Raw genomic sequence first — 5,436 nt, 5'->3', positions numbered from 1 at the left:
CTAAATAGTAGCAATAAATTCTGCATTTTAAAACGGCAAGCCGAGTAGAAGCATGACCTGGTCAGAGATGAGCTAGTCAAGTTACTTAGGAACATTGCTAGGGAGAGAATAATGTTGGTGTCACCCGAGGGCACAAATGCAGGCTAGTGAACACACTGGCCCAAATGGCTTCTGCCTCTCTCACTTGTGTACGTGCTGCCTGTATCTCATCCCATAGGTAGAAGCTCAACTGCGCAATCTGATAAGACTGGTTAATCGGCTCACAGGGGATTCAAGAAATACGGGCGGGGCCTTACCGTACTGCCTTTGATAGCAAACACCTCCATTTCTCACAGCGTGAAAACAGCCATGTTCACTTGTCTTTGGCTTGTGGAGGCTTCTTGGGGAAAGATATCTTAGGAGAGTTTAGAAGTCATTCTTTCATTGTCCCTCCTATTTAATGGTAGATTTCCTATAAGGACAAGGCTTTTCCTCTTTTCCCAACTTACTTATTTAATAATATCAATATGGTGGCGGTTTCCTTTTTAAAATTTTATTTTATTTTCTGTGTATCTGTTTTGCCTACATGCATGTCTGGGTTCCACTTGTATTCCTGGTGCTCCAGGATTCCATGAGAAGGCATCAGATACCCTGAAAATGGAATTTGAGATTGTTTTGAGCCATCATGTGGGTACTGGTACTCAAACCTGGGTCTTCTGTAAAAGAGAAGCCAGTGATATTAGCCACTAAGCCATCTCTCTAGTCTTTGGATGTAGTTTCTTATTTTGTTCAGGCAGTTATGATCTCTAATTTCCATTCTTTTTATGAAACGCTTTAAAAATAGTTCTTTTGATAGTCTACAGTAGCGATTCCACTCTAACACGGGTTCATCCAAACAATGTCTCCTATCTCATGCAGCCAGGGTACACACCATCCATGTTGAATTGTTTCCAAATCCAGATGACCAAACAGTCCTTTATCTCCAAAGTAGGCTTAAAATGGATAGGTCAGGCATTCCAGGATCTCCACCGCCCATAAATCCCAGGTAAATCACAAGGGGAGTAAATCCCTAGCAGATGGCAAACTGGACATCGCTGAAAAGCTGCTGAAGCCTCAGACGTCTTTCTTTGCTCAGCTCCCACATGGTGGTGGCTGGACAGTGTTGGGAAGAGTCCTTCACTCTTCCTCCCTCACTTTTCTAGTTAGCGTGTCTTAAGCTTAAATGTACATGTAAGCTGGCTTTTGGGCCCCTTTGACAGTTTAGTTTAATTGCTGCTAATTCTCCCAGCTATGGAAGGTATTAGGTTAGATAGGAGGATTTCTTGTTTGGGGGAACTGTATTTATGACTGAAGTGTCACAATGTTTTCAACTTACTTTCAAATGGGTGAGCAACAGCCACAAAGCAATGCTCTGTATGGAGTTATGCTTGTGTGTGTGTGTGTGTGTGTGTGTGTGTGTGTGTGTGTGTGTGTGTGTGTGTGTCTGTGTGAGAGAGGGGGGAGAGAGAGGGAGGGAGTGAGGGAGAGAGGGAGAGAGAGAGGGAGGGAGAGAGAGAGAGAGAGAAGGGAGAGAGTGGAGGGTGGGAGGAGAATACCTGAGCAAATATGGTAAAAATTGAATCTGGGGATATGCCAGTGTTTACTGTGCCATTCTTTCAGTTTCCTGAAGCTTTAAAACTTTTCACAATTTCATTTTCAGAAAAAGTAACATAAACAAAGAAATACAGCTCTAAAAAGTAGATGATCTAGTTGCCCCAAAATGTGATTCTATATATAAAACTTAGTATTAACCTCCATGGTTTTTGCTTCAGGTCTGAGGTACAAGAAAATTATTTTTTAATGAGCGTTTCTAAGTGTCAGCTTACATCTGTCCTCTACAACTCAATTAAACAGACAGTTTGTTCCTAAAGCAGTGACCTCATTAAGTATATCCATGTTGCTCCATTCCAGTGAAAACACATTAAAAGGGAATGAAGAAGCAGGGCAAGGCGCATACACTGTTTTAGATTTCTTCTATCCAGTGTCTCAGAATGCTTTAGCTGGGGCTGTACTTTTGTGTTCATGATCACTTGGGTTTGGCTGGTTTCGAGCTGATATGGAATAGTATACGAAAGCTGATTGGTAGATCACTTAAGCATATGGTTTAAAATAAGCCCATGAATTATTTCGAACTCCCCACTTTTAAAGGATAGAATCTCATTTTCCTCTTGAGCTTGGGGCAAACAGTGACTCACTTCTATCTCAAAGACTATGACAGCAGTGATGTTGTGTGACTTTGGGAACTAGATTACTAATTTTCCTTATGACACTCAAGCAGCATTATGGACAGGTGAGAAACTGAGACCTGTCAACAACTGTGAGGTAGCCATGCTGGCAGTAAATCCCTGAACCCCAGTCAAGCTTTCAGATGAACAGAGATTCAGCTAACATCTTGACTGTAACCTCATGAAAATCCAGAGCCACTTATTGAAGCTGCTCCTGACTCTTCATCCCCCAGGCAGTGAGGTACTCAATGCTTATTAATGTGAGTGGGGGATTTGTTTCAAGGATAACATATACAGGCACTCAGAGTGTCATTATTTGAGCCCAATAATCATACTCCAGAGTCTGAAGATCTTCCTGCTCTCATTCACAATAAAGGAAAAAAGGCTCTAGAGACACCGGCCTCTGAGACTCCCTTATTGATAGTGGATGTACCGTTTGCCTCTTTAGTTCTTTTCTGTTAAGTCTGAAGGACTTTTGCTTGAAATAATTTGCATGGTGGTGGTGGGGGACACTATTTGGCTGCTGTGAGTTTTCTGTGGCAGAAATTCCCTAAGGAACTAAGTACACCCAGAATCTCCAACTCGCTTAATAAAGAATTACAGTTAATCCTGTAACAGGGCTGGGATGTAAGAACCAGTTGCATGATTTAAAGCTGAAGAAAAAGAAGTATCATGCTTTAGCAGTGCACACAAATGTGGGGGGTATTAAAAGCCTTGGGGAATCTCTTCATAAATATCCAGTAACTTACTAAGCATCGCAGCCGGGAGGAAAGCAAGGCATCCAGAAGGGACTAGGCATGATATATTGAGTGTGGGGAGAAAGATTCTGTTCTTCCTCCTGAATGAGAGAATTGCCTCATGAAAGGCTGGTTGAAGATCTAATCAAGTGGACATGGTCCTCAACCCCAGTTCCCTTGAGGCCTTGGGAATGCAGCCAGCCCACGCCTGAACAATGGGCCTGCGCATTGCCTTTTCCCTTTGAACTCTACCTCCTTTGAAGTAAGCAGAAGAGAGCCTAGCAGGACAAAAGTGGCTGACCTCTATTTTCAAAGACCTTTGGAGCCAGTGAATGGGAAGGAAAGGGGTGTTTGTGGCTTTATGTCATGTCATGGATTTGATAAGCACCATCTGGGGACATTAACTGAACAGACGCCCCAGGCGCACTTCTCTTCTCTTGGTACCACTGTCAAAGGACCCTCAGAATTCTGCCCAAGGAAAGGTACTGCAAGGAAAGAACCAGTGATGTGAAGTCAAATAGAAGCTTGACACTCCTGCTCTCTTGGGTCTGCTACTTTTTGAATGAATGTTCCCTTCACTCAAAATCTCAGGCTCCTCATTGACAAGTATAGGTATAGTGTTTTCTCATGGTTTTGTGTTTTTTTGCTTTTTTTTGTTTGCCTCGCCAGTACATGATTCCTCTAGTAAGCCCCAAGATGCTCCAAGTCCACGAGGTAAATGGGTCTACCTTGTTTTGTTGAGGAACCTCCAATGTCTTGTTCCCCTTGGTAAATAGCTGCAATCATTCTTGGTCAGTACTGGCTTTGCTAACTCTATGACAAATCTAGTATGCCTTGATTTCCTTTGTTCTTTCTTGAGGTAGGCAGTGGAAAACGTTGTATGGATCATTATGAATAACCACTTTTCTATTACTGTTGTGCAGAATTCCTAGCTACCTAAAACATGGATAAGCCCATAATTGAAGAGAATGCAATAATTCTGAGTAGAGTATTTTCCAAATCATTTTTCTTTGGAAGTTGGGCAGCTTAAGTATTAAACAAAGTGTTACAAAATGGAATATTGGTTTTTTGTGGTTGTTAGTAACTTAATGATGAATCAATACAGGTACAAGGAATATTTTTCTTCTTAATTTCCTCTCTGGTGTGTGTCTCCAAAGTTACACACACACACACACACACACACACACACACACACACTCAAGATGAACGAACTTTGGTGATGCCCCCCTCCCCAAGAATTCCTAATGTGTATTTTCATTGTGTTTTTACACATTCTTAGTAAGACAACAAAAACACTGAGATAGGTAGGTAACTGTAGCTTTTTAAAATTTATAATGTCCCAAACGTCCTGAGTTGGCACATCCTGTCTGTTGAAGCATGTACTTTGATCACACTGGGTGACATTGGCCAAGTGACTTACCTCTTTAGACTTGATAGCTGTAAGTTCTGCCCATGGAAATGAGATGGGGTGGGGTAGAGGCTTCCTGTAGAAGATGTCTTATGGAAGAACTGGGCCTGTAGTTGCTCAAGTTATTAATCCAAATGTCTGTGACTCATTCTCTCTTTCTCCATCTCCCCTCACCCCCTCCTTTCTCTCACCCTTTCTTTTCCTTCCCTCCATCTTTCTCTCTCTCCTCTCTTCCCTTCTATCTCTGTGATTCTGGGGCTTTGATCTAGGGCTTTGTAAAAGCTAATAAATTCTCTATCCCTGAACTACATCCATCTCTATTTTTTCTTTTTGGTCTTTGATCCCTGGGGTTATAGTGATCAGTTGAAAGGAAGGGAACAGGAAAGAAGGAGTCTGGGCTTCCACACTCAAAGGGCTGAAGTCGCAGTTAAGCCCATGATAAGGATGGCAGCTGGGTTGAGCTGCAGGCCATCCACAGCAATAGTTCAAAGCATTTGCCAGGGATGTCTCCTCAGTTCCCACATGCTGTATGCACCCAGCTAGGATTAGGATAAGAAGGCATTACAGAGATAAGTAAAGCCTATGGCTCTGTGAGCTCCTTGAACACAGGATCATAATTCATCTTCATGAGAACTCTGGTTGTGACATGATTCTCACTCAGTTTGCTGATGACGATCTGAAGGTCAGTGAGGTTAAATTGCAGTCACACATTGCTCGTAGACTGAGTTGAGATCGAGGTTTTTGTAGCATTTGAATTTGTACATTTGCCCATAACTTGACTTGTCTGCATTCTGGTTTACACTTCCTGACTGTACCCTCGAGGAGAATCTCATAATTTTTCTTTGATGTGGAAATTGTGTTTTGAGAAATATTGTTAGAACTTGGACCCTGAAATGAACTCCAGATTAAAGCTGCCTTAAGTCAGAAGTTCTCAAATGGGGGCAATTTTACCCCACCAGGGGTCATTTGGAGATATATCCAGTTGTTTCAACTTTGGGGGGTGGGTTACTGCTGGCATTTAGTAGATAAGCCAGTGATATTGCTGAAC

General features: G+C 42.3%; 1 pseudogene; it reads right to left on the bottom strand.

The window, feature by feature from the left end:
- Positions 1-955: 955 nt before the first annotated feature.
- Positions 956-1,123, bottom strand: LOC128114000 (mitochondrial import receptor subunit TOM7 homolog; annotated as a pseudogene).
- Positions 1,124-5,436: the final 4,313 nt, after the last annotated feature.

The sequence above is a fragment of the Peromyscus californicus genome, unplaced genomic scaffold (genome assembly GCF_007827085.1).
Source record: "Peromyscus californicus insignis strain IS unplaced genomic scaffold, ASM782708v3 Scaffold_10__1_contigs__length_136768540, whole genome shotgun sequence".
Taxonomy (NCBI): Eukaryota; Metazoa; Chordata; class Mammalia; order Rodentia; family Cricetidae; genus Peromyscus; species Peromyscus californicus.
Note: the sequence above shows the minus strand (reverse complement) of the source record. Positions and strands in the feature narration are given on the sequence as shown.